The following is a 12,551-nucleotide window of genomic DNA, read 5'->3' as shown; positions in this document are numbered from 1 at the left end:
TTGGCTAGTTAGCCAATCAGCTAGATACATAGTGATTTACCTTGTCAGTTTGTGAGCTGCTGTGTTTTTCAATGAATCAGAATGATAGAATCCTAATCAGTCAATTAAAATTAGTTGGCAAACCAATAACTCAATGACTTTGTATCTGTGTGGTATTCAATAAGTCAGTCAGTTAGTTGTGTTGCTTCTAAGCAAGCTGTTCAGTCAATCACTCAATTAGTTGACTAGAAAGCTATTCAGTCAATCAGTATTTATCATGATGCGGTTGTACAATGTTGTCATAGTAACAGCTTTAGACATGGTCTTTTGACTTTAGGAGGATGCTGTCTTGGTCTAAATGAAGGAAGAGGTGGTCGCTAAGCTAATCACTTGTCCTCGTGCGTAGCGTAGCGTCGGATCTCATTACACGCTGGATGAAGGCAGCTGAGAAGTGACTGACTGAGTGTACCTACTTCTTCCTCTTCTTCTCTTGCGAGGCGGTGGTAGCGTGATTAAGACGCATCGTCCCACTTCTTGCATTCATCAACCGCTGCCTTAATGAAGAGATCACAGGCGCAGATGCGAAGCGCTGAAATATGATGCCATTAGACTCTGACCTGCGGCATTTAGCTTGTTTACCCCTCAAACCCGACGCATAATATGTGAAGTGTAAGTGATGACCTGCCATGCTGGCTAGGAAAAGGACAATCTTTCATCCCTGACTCTTCAAACAAGGAAGCACATGCACGCTTGCCTCTGCCGCCCCTCTAGTGGTGATGATGCTAATAAAGTGTCAGCGTGTAGCGCTTTGTAATTGCGTTTGTGCCTTGTTGAACAAAGCGCTAGTATAGCTGGGGAGCGGCAGAGTGACGATCTGTCCACATCGCCGGGAATATGAGCAAGAAAATAAAACAAGAACCTCCAAAAAGGTTGCAGCAATGCACCATCCTGATGGTGACTACGACCTCATCATTTGTTTGTTCGAGGTTGGTTAGAATTCAAATGCAAACATCGCTCTCAAATGTTTAGTGTCCTCAGTCCTCAACTACTTTTATTTGTCTTAAAACCCATAAGTGCCGAATAAAATCTGTTTCAACACTCACATCAGTTATCAACTCTCCTAAATCATACGAAACTTTGAATGTATTTGTCAGCCCTGAGTCACATCGGCCTGGAAGTACAGCTCCCAATAATCAGTCTTGTAAAATCAATCTCTGGAGTCACATCCGTTGCACACTACATCAGCCGTCAATCATTCTTCACTATATGAGACTCAAAACACATCAAACCCGGATGATATCAGCCTTGACATCAGCTCCAAGTCACGTCAGTTGCGAGCGATATTAGTCTTCACATGTCCTTAACTAGATGCCTCTTGACCAGGTTGTCATTGTAAATGGAAACTGGTCCTCAAGGGACAGACCACGTCAAATACATTACAATAAAATTAGATATGTAGATGTGTATCGGTCCATACAAACCAAATAGATCGTAACACAAATCACTATGAAGTCAGATCAGTTGTTACCCAAATCATCCTCAATCATTTTCGACCTCAACTGTGCTGTACAAACAGATCGGACTATATTATATATAGAGTGTGTGAGTTCTGAATGATATCAGCCTGGAATCAAACCACGCGAGTCTTCAACCGTTTTCAACTGCATCAGTTACGAACTGTCCTGAAGCCTTGCAGTACTGAAGCAGTTTTGAGAGTTTTAATTAAAAGTGGAACATAATTAGCAAGTCAAGGATTCAAACTCATCATTCCAAAACATATATTACATTTAGAATGTGTTGGATGACAATGAAGGACAATGCAGAAAACCAACCTTGTCAAAGCAACAATGGCACAGAAGTTTCCAATGAGAGCCCCAAAGTTATTACTTAGACTGGACCAATTGGGTGGTGTGTGCAGTTATGTACTCGTGGAAAAAAAATATTTAAAAAAATAAAAGTCTCACCCAAACACAATGAACACAATTAAAAATGGACGCCTGAAAATTAACCTTGAGACAATAAAACTATTGTTTTAAATCAGGAATATGACTGTCCCTATTAGGATGTTATATAAACCAGTACTTCGTGACCCTGTGTTCACACCATTCACTCCAAAAACTGAACGGGTATGGAAGTTGTCCAGCTAACACACAAGCGCATGCGAATCCACCATTCATATTCTGAATATGGATTAGTATAAATGCTTGGCAGCTGTGGTTTGCATTGTTTTATTGTGTCTAAAGGAAAGCTTTTGTTTCAATCCACCTGTTGTCCTGGATGTGACGCAGAATCTTTTCTTCATGTGGACGCTATATGACATCGCATTGTGGACTCTGAGCAACATGACTCATATGGCAGTCTTGTCAGGAAAATGGTTGTGGAAAGACAGATGGTGTTGGCATGGTTAATTTACAGGAATATTCATTGGTGTTCTCACTTCACCAAAATCACATCAGTTCTGAGTCACAATAGTCCTTAGCCAAGGGAAGTCATGATCCAAAAATCAGTCCTGCTCCATATCAATCCTGAACCACGCCTGTCCCATTTCAGTCCAAAAAACTAAAAACACTACAAAAAAGAAGACCAATTTTGTTATTTTTATGTGTTGACCATAGGGACTTGTTTGAATGTGATTGAATGTGTGGGGTCCCCCAAAGGTCGGTCCTTAGTCCTGAATGCATTCAGGACATGCAAATTGAACATAAACTCTGTTGGGTCTGCGACCTGTTGGCTTGGATCAATTAATGAAGCCAAGGGCTCCAAGTAAACATGGTGAAACAGCATTTAGCTGTTATGCTGCACGCAAATGGAGTATGATGCAAACAGAAGGTTTCTTCAGCCGTCATCTGTACAAAAGTGAAGGTTTCGGACGTTTCGCCTCCTATCCAAGAGGCTTCGTCAGCGAACTAAAGTCTGACTGGTCGTATCGGCCCCATTTATATATCCCTAATGTCCAGACATGGTGGCGCCGGACACAGCTATGATAGGTCCCTACTCTCAGGTTGGGGGGGGGCGGGGACCCCTCCCTGTGGCCCCACTGATTGTTCCTACATTCCTGACTAGCGACTGGCCTATTACCCCCACTACCCCCGGTATCACCTCATCAGCATAACGACCCTCATCAGCATTGCGAAAGTTGCCTAACCTGTTTTACCTAAGCAGGCTATTGTATGAACGATCCAAATAAACCTCACCCCACCAGACCGGTTTAATGAAGGATTTTGTTGTTTTATAAGAATCGCTTCTTTTACCCCCCTTTCAAACCATCTATGTTCTTTCGCTAAGATTTTAACCTCATTGTCGTCAAATGAGTGGTTGCTAGCTTTTAGGTGCAAATGTACTGCCGATTGAGGCCCACTAGTATTATCCCTGCGATGTTGATAAAGTCTTTTTTTGAGAATTTGTTGAGTCTCCCCAATGTACTGCTCTTTACAATTTTCATTCTTACAATGTATGGAATAAACTACATTACTTTGTTTTTCATTTGGTAGCCTATCTTTTGGATGCACTAATTTTTGCCTTAACGTGTTTATCGGTTTGAAATAAGTAGGAATTTTATGTTGCCAAAGGACTCTGTAATTTTTCAGAAACTCCTGCAATGTACGGTACTGCTACTCCTCTCCTTTTTGTATCTTGAGAATTATTGGTTTCATACCCTATTCTTTCTTTCTGACATTTGTTGAATGACCACTGAGGGTACCTACAGTTAGTGAGTGCTCTCCTGATATGTTTAGACTCCTTTTCTCTACCTTCAGTGCTAGTTGGTATTAGTTTAGCCCTATGCTGGAGGGTTCTGATAACTCCTAGTTTATGTTGTAAAGGGTGGTTAGAGTCAAAAAGTAAGTATTGGTCAGTGTGTGTAGCCTTCCTAAAGACTTCTGTTTTTAGCGCTCTGTCCTCTTTTATAATTACTTTACAATCCAAGAAGGCTAGTTGGTTCTCTTGAATGTCCTCACGAGTAAATTTAATGTTGAAGTCTACAGAGTTGAGGTGATCTGTGAAGGATTGAATTTCTTGTTTCTTAATTATGACAAAAGTATCGTCCACATATCTAAACCAGTGTCTAGGTTTTGTCCCTGGGAAGGATGTGAGGGCCTGTTTCTCCATCTCTTCCATGTAAAGATTAGCCACTATGGGTGAAACTGGTGAGCCCATAGCACAACCATGAATTTGTTTATACATGTTTTCCCGAAATTGAAAATACGTAGTATTAAGGCAGATTTCTAATAATTGGCAGATGTGATCCGGTTTAAGTTTGGTTCTTTAATGCAGAGAAACATCCGCCAGCAGCCTCGTCCTCACCACTGAGACTGCTGCTGGGGTTGGGACAGATGTAAAGAGAGAAGTCACGTCGTATGATGCCAAAGTTTCCTCAGGTTCCAATATGAGGTCTTTGATCCTCTCTACAAACCGTGTGGTGTTCTCTACGTGATATTCTGTCTTCGTTGTACTAAATATTCTGTCTTACCTTACAAACGGAGCTAAAATAGTTTTTAAATATTTGGCTACATTGTATGTAGAGGAGTCAATGCTACAAACAATGGGTCTGAGGGGGAACCCTTCTTTATGTATTTTTGGCAGGCCATAGATACATGGCGTGGCCTCTCCCGGGTATAATCTAAAATACATCTGTTTGTCTATATGTTTTCCTTTCTCTAACTTTTGGAGACAGTCAATCATTTCTTTCTTGTATCTATTGGAAGGGTCCCTTTTTAGTTGCTCATACGTGTTAGAATCACTGATTAACCTATTTATTTTGTCTTCATAATCCAATGTGTTGAGAAGCACTGTGCATCTGCCCTTGTCTGCTGGCAAAATAGTAATATTTTTGTCTTTTTGTAGAGTAGTTAACGCCTTTCTCTCTTCTAATGTTATGTTGGACGGAGGAAGTTTGGCACTACTGAGAAGCGCTGATATTTTAATGCGTAGATCATCTGCCTCTGCATACGAAAGTTTGTCATTTAAAAAGACTTTATCAACATCGCAGGGATAATACTAGTGGGCCTCAATCGGCAGTACATTTGCACCTAAAAGCTAGCAACCACTCATTTGACGACAATGAGGTTAAAATCTTAGCGAAAGAACATAGATGGTTTGAAAGGGGGGTAAAAGAAGCGATTCTTATAAAACAACAAAATCCTTCATTAAACCGGTCTGGTGGGGTGAGGTTCAATTTGGATCGTTCATACAATAGCCTGCTTAGGCAAAACAGGTTAGGCAACTTTCGCAATGCTGATGAGGGTCGTTATGCTGATGAGGTGATACCGGGGGGAGTGGGGGTAATAGGCCAGTCGCTAGTCAGGAATGTAGGAACAATCAGTGGGGCCACAGGGAGGGGTCCCCTGCCCCACCCCCCCAACCTGAGAGTAGGAACCTATCATAGCTGTGTCCGGCGCCACCATGTCTGGACATTAGGGATATATAAATGGGGCCGATACGACCAGTCAGACTTTAGTTCGCTGACGAAGCCTCTTGGGTAGGAGGCGAAACGTCCGAAACCTTCACTTTTGTACAGATGACGGCTGAAGAAACCTTCTCATCGATGGACCACTCCTGTACGACTGAGAGCCTACACAGACGGATGCAAACAGAAGTTTCCATCACTTCCGCGAATATATATTTTTTGCTTTGCTTTGATTATGGTATTTTAAATTATTTTTTTTCTTTTAGTTATTTTGGAAATTAATAGTTGTTTCTGTACTTTTAAAGGTTACTAGTGTTTTTCCTTTTAGTAATTGCGGAATCTACTTTTGTTTTCTCTGTTTTGCTTCAGAATATAATTAACTCTTGTTTTTCTTATCCCATGCAATAAATGCAATTTTATTCAGAATCGTCTTACCATTGGTGTGGGACGGGGACCACTGAATAAGATAAGAACACTTCTCACACTCAAAAGAACACTTCTACATACATTTAGTTTCGTTGTAAGCCACGCGAGTCCAATTTTTGAGTTGTTGTTTTTCCCATCAAAGTCAAAAGGCTTGTGTACATAATGCAGTCCAATGGCCTGATTCATGGTGGGAATAAAATGTTCATGTAGTCGTTGTAAAATGTAAAGCAAAGTTCATAAAACATATGTATGGTTATGCGTGTAGATAGATTAAATATAATGTACATGTATTGTGTGTGTGTTTGCGTGTGTATGGGCCGCACGAGCGTGTGGTCCTATGTACTTTTGGTCGTTACGCATGATGGATGCATCCGCGCTCTGAAACGCTGCACTTCATAAACGCTGCCGTGGCTTCCGGGGGGAGATAACGAGGGAAGGAAGAGTGAGATGGAGATGGTGGTGTGTGTGTGTGTGTGTGTGTGTGTGTGTGTGTGTGTGTGTGTGTGTGTGTGTGTGTGTGTGTGTGTTAGATATGAGAAAGGGGTGAGATGATGAATGATGGTTAGGTGCTCAGGTTTTAGGCAGGCGGAGGAGTCTGTTTTCACTGTAATCTGTTTACTCTGCAATTTGTGTTTTCGCAGTCAGTCCATTCATTCTGTTTAACCTGACACTTCACTCGCAGACAGGAAGTGTGTGTGTGTGAGAGAGAGAGAGAGAGAGAGAGAGAGAGAGAGAGAGAGAGAGAGAGAGAGAGAGAGAGAGAGAGAGAGAGAGAGAGAGAGAGAGAGAGAGAGAGAGAGAGAGAGAGAGAGGAGAGAGATGGAGTGAGAGAGGAATAACAATCTCATTTAAGCTCCAATTTTACAGATATGGGATGTGTATGTGGGACCTCATATTTCGTGAATTGACATATTTATGAGACCACCTGTCATTAAAATTGAGAAAAGTGCATTTGGCATTTCCAATTGCTTTTATGCGGATTACTTTAGCAATTATCCATGATATAACCTTACACTGGAGGATGCGTGTTTGACTCCATATATGGCGTCTAACACATTTAGTAGACCTCCTGTCATTAAAAATGGGAACAAGAGTGAGAAGTTTTGTGAAGTGCTTTCATGCGGATGACTCTGGCAATTATCCAATGATGTAACCTAACACAGGATGGTGTGCGTATGACTCCATATATAGCACTTAACACATTTATAAACCTCCTGTCAGAAAAATGAGAACAAGAGTGAAAAGCATTGCGAAGTGAAGTACTTTAATGCGGATGATTTTAGTAATTACACAGGATGCGGTCTGATACACTTTTGTTAAGCATCATGCATGCGCATGCGTTTGCATGTGTGTTTGACTCCTTATATAGTGCTTAACAAATGTATCTGACCACCTGTCATTAAAAAATAAATAAATTGAGAAGCATCATGCCGAGCTCTAATGTGGATGATTTTGGTAATTACACAGGGTGGTGGTCTAATACTTTTGTTAAGCACTGCGTAAATATGCATGTGTGTGTGTGTGTGTGTGTGTGTGTGTGTGTCTGTGAGTTTCACACTTTTTCGAGATCACCTATCATTGAAGAAATGAGAAGGATCATCATGTGCTCTAATGCGGATGATTTTGGCAATTACAACGGGTGCTGATCTACTAATACATTTGTTAAGCACTGTAGATCTCGGTGTGTGTAGGCGTGTGCATGCGTGTTTGTATAAGAGTGTATAGCTGCTTCCGCACTGCGTATAGTGTTTCACACATTTATTAGAACACCGGTCATTAAAAAAAAAATCATCATGAAGGGATTTAATGCGGATGATTTTGGTAATTATACTGCTCAGTTAAGCAATGTACATGCCAGTGAGTGTGTGTATATTTGTGTGTATATGTGTACAGAAAACACCATATGCAGTGCTTAACATATTTATTAGACCACCTGTTTTCAAAAAACAAAGAAGCATCATAAAATGCTTCAATCTAGATGATTTGGGTAATGGCCAACATTTTAACCTTATAATGTGTGCTGGCGGCCCGGCAGTTGAGTGGTTAGCACAACAGCTTCACAGTGCAGAGGTCGCCGGTTCGCGTCCCGGTCCGGCCTCCCTGTGTGGAGTTTGCATGTTCTCCCCGCACCCGCGTGGGTTTTCTCCGGGTCCTCCGGTTCCCTCCCACACTCCAAAAACATGCATGGCAGACAGATTGACAACTCCAAATTGTCCCTATGTGTGAGTGTGAGAGTGACTGTTGTTCGTGTTTGTGTGCCCTGCGATTGGCTGGCAACCAATTCAGGGTGTCCCCCGCCTCTTGCCCGAAGACAGCTGAGATAGGCTCCAGCACCCCCCGCGACCCTAATGAGGAATAAGCGGTACGGAAAATGGATGGATGGATGTGTGCTGGTCTAGTACAAATAACATGTGTGTGCTTGTGAATGTGTGTGTGTGTGTGTGTGTGTGTGTGTGTGTGTGTGTGTGTGTGTGTGTGTGTGTGTGTGTGTGTGTGTGTGTGTGTGTGTGTGTGTGTGTGTGTGTGTGTAGTAGCACATTTATGAGCCCACCTGTCATTAAAAGCGAGACATGAACATTCAGTCTTGTGAAGTGTTTTAATGTGGATATTTGAGTCATTAGCAATGCTGTGTAACCTCACACCGGGTGTCGGTCTAAAACAGGGGTGGGCAAACTTTTTGACTCGCGGGCCGCATTGGGTTCTAAAATTTGACAGAGGGGCCGGGCCAGGAACATTTGGAGGGAGTGTTTGGGCCGGAAATACTCTGAACAAGTTATGTCCATAATTTATAAAATCACTTCAAATGACTTCGACTGAGCGTATTTTACAAAGATTCCACAGCATATAGCTATAGTTTACGTTTTAAGACTTGCGCTGAATATTCATGAAGTCTTGTTTTCGAGTTGATGACGATCCCCATGTGACGTCACGTTTGGACCGCCCCTGACCGAGAAAGCGACATACAATGCTATGGGCGTTGTACATACTACATTTAAAGGACAACCGGCACCATTTTTTGTTTTTGTTTCCCACTGACATTAGAAAAACGTTTTATAGCATCCAAAATACCCAAATCAGGCAGGCTGATATTTTTAGTTAAATGAAAAACACCAATAAAAATGACTTCAAAATGATAGTTTGAACACTACAACCCAATTTATTAACTGTCTTTCAAATGTGAAAAATATCCCTGATCAGTTAATAAATTTGTCTCAAGGAATATGGCGTTTAGATACTATTTCGCAGATACTTGGAGGAGGAAATGGAAATAGATTAAAATAACATATGCACTGTGATTTATCAAGATTGCGTCTGTTTTTAATAAGTTTCCATCGAAGGGGCAAAGTTAAAGAAATCAACATTTATTGAAAAATAGAATCACTTTCAACATTCAAAACATATTATTACACAACGAAATATTCAAGCTCAATAATACCTACTTGTGTTAAATTCCGCCAAATCATAGATGGTTTGTCCTGACCGCGCGCTCAACAAACTCCTCACTGACGCCCTCGCGCAAACAATACACGTGTACCGGCGCCGAGCACACAAACATAGACTACCTGCAGTTGAAATTTGCATACTCGGCACAGCAGCCAATCAGAAGCCTGCTTCTTTCTTCCGGACTTTCGCAAGCGTTATAAAGTCGTGCAATTGCATGTCATTTTCCAAAATAGATGCACAGAACCTCAGCCCAGAAGAAAGACTCAAAAGAAGCTAACAACATATGTGACGCTACAAAACGTAAATTTACTTAAACCGTGACTGTAAAGTGTACGTGAGACTTATTAAAGGGGCTTAGTGGCTCGTAGAAAGCAATGCAAACGTTGCATTGTGCACCGCAATGACAATCGACTACTGCAGCAAAATCTACAGCCATGCGCATTTACCGTAAATTAAGCAAGGGAGCATTTATAGTAGGTGCATCCTTGATTTAAAAAAAAAACTTTATACTTTGTGGCAATGTTTTTTACTGTGATTAGTTGTCTCATTGTGCTTCAAGTCGTGAAAAATGGGGCAGGCAACTTTTCAGTTATCTGCCCTGTTGTTCGCTAACTTTTTGTCATGAGTTTTAGACACTGTTTGTACTATGATTTGGGCAAGTTGGCGGGCCGGATTAAAAAGCCTAACGGGCCGTATGTGGCCCGCGGGCCGTAGTTTGCCCACGTCTGGTCTAAAACATGTGTTAAGTACTACATTTTTTTGTGTGTTTGCTTGTGTATTTGTCTGACATGTCATTTAATGTGACACTGTTTCTTTAACTGTGTGTTTGGTTTCGTCGATTAGCAAAGTGGGACTGTAATTATTCAGTGGCGGTAAAGCCATTAGCGGCAGTAGCGTAGCACAAAATGTCCTCACTGTTGCACTTTCTGTTTTCCATTGTTCCCTTTCCTTGTTGTGCTCTGAATCAAAGCTGAAGTTATGTAGAAGTTATTTTTCCAATTTCTCCCTGCAGGATTAAAATGAGTGTAACAAATCCAAAGTGGACTTAAATTATTTTCCAAAACATATACAGATCAGTATACCAGGGTAGTGGTTGAACCATCTTGTCATCAAATCAACACGTTGGCTTGACCACTCCGGAATGAGCAATCAGCACAGATGTCTTGGTGAAATGAACAGTTTGTGGGTTCATGCAGCCAGACACTGCCTATGGCGTTTGGAAACATTATAATATTATAATTCCCATTTTTAAAAATGGGAATTACAGTAAAGTCTCGTTATATCGATATTCAAGGGAGTCCGAAAAAATATTGATATAACCGGGACTATCGATATATCCGACCCTGTTTGCATGTAATTTTTCCGTGCGTGCATAGAAATAGTATCGATATAACCGGGACTATCGATATATCCGATATCGATATAACGAGACTTTACTGTATAATATTTTTTTTAATGTAGATGTCAAATAGAAGTGGTTAATTTCAAGTAACTAAATAATATTTTATTCTGATATTAATAGTTTAGTCAAATCAAATCATTTTTTTGAGACGATTTCAGAGATTTTCAGAGATTTTTTCAGATAACAACCATCTAAAAATCGCATTGTGCTCTTTTCCAATCACTTGATTGAATCATCCATCCATCCATTTTCCGTACCACTGTTCCTCATTAGGGTCACAGGGGTTGCTGGAGCCTATCTCAGCTGTATTCGGGCATGATGCGGGGTACACCTTGAATTGGTTGCCAGCCAATCGCAGGGCACACAAAGACATATAACAGTCACTCTCACACTCACACCGAGAGACAATTTGGAGTGTTCAATCTGAATGTGGGAGGAAACTGGAGGACCCGGGGAAACCCCCTGGGGAGAACATGCAAACTCCACACAGGGAGGGAGAAGCGGGACGCGAACCGGCGACCTGTGCACTGTGAAGCCGGCGTGCTCGACTCGACTACCGGGCTGTCCAAGATTGAATCAGGACAACTTAAATTTGCATATCAAACGCTAGTGATAGGGAAAAAAATGATGCTTTAAATTTCTTTCATGATTCATGATTTTTTGATTCTTTTAGAAAGCACGGAACGGTCAAGTAAGGGCGAAAAAAAAATATGATTTAGGGTTTCTTAAGAAAAAAAAACAATGCCATTAAGAGCGTAAAAAATAAATAAAATTGATTCATAAAGAAAATGGGAAAAATCGCATTTTTAATGTCAAACACAACTCAACTCAATGAGTCAAAAGACAGACATGTTCTAATGTGTCTACTTTCATGACAAAACAAAGATGGAGAATTCATAAAACAAGAAATAAAAATGACTCCTTCCATCCATTTCCTGTTCTTTTTGGCTGAGGGGTGAACCCTGAATGGATAGCCAGTCAATCACCTGAAGACAAAGGGTTCACACCGATTATACCAAAGCTGCTTTGATGGCTGGACCAACTTTGACAGATGAGATCAGCTTTGCCAAGGTGTCATGTGACAGTCCCATAATTGATATTTACTTGGCAGAGCGTCATCAAAGTCATTAAATAAATGATGAATTGCACTATGACCTCATTATAAATGCATTAGTTAGTCTTCACAAACAGGGCAGCCTGAATTATAAGTATGAATGTTAAAATTCAATCTGCAGTTATATATTTGTGGAGACAGCAATGGATTTAATGTGTGTGTAATGTAGTGGCTGCCTTTCCAGCAGCTCCTGTATTTTGTTTTTCTACTTTCATTCCTTTCATAACTTTGCTGCTGTGAAATGTAACTGTCTCCACTGCAAGGCGAATAAAGGCAAATCCAATGCAATCCAAAATCCAATCCAATGTCAACTAACATTTTAAAATATATACAGTACTTCTGTGTGCTTATCTCAGGAAACATAACTGTGGGTGCCTCACCTACACATAAAATGTATGATGATGATGGAGAGGATGATGAGTATTATGAATATGAGTATGATTATGAGTATGATAATGATAATAATGATGCTAATAGTGATGATAATAATAATAATAATAATAATAATAATAATAATAATAATAATAATAATAATAATTATTATTATTATTATTATTATTATTATTATTATCCATTTTCCGTACCGCTTATTCTGCATTAGGCTCGCGGGGGGTGCTGGAGCCTATCTCAGCTGTCTTCTGGCACGAGGCGGGGCACACCCTGAATTGGTTGCCAGCCAATCGCAGGGCACACAGACATACAACAGTCACTCTCACAGTCACACCTAGGGACAATTTGGAGTGGCCAATCTGCCTGCCATGCATGTTTTTCGAGTGTGGGAG

The sequence above is a fragment of the Hippocampus bargibanti genome, linkage group LG02 (genome assembly GCF_051943395.1).
Source record: "Hippocampus bargibanti isolate YZ-2025 linkage group LG02, ASM5194339v1, whole genome shotgun sequence".
NCBI lineage: Eukaryota > Metazoa > Chordata > Actinopteri > Syngnathiformes > Syngnathidae > Hippocampus > Hippocampus bargibanti.
This window is presented reverse-complemented; position numbering follows the sequence as displayed.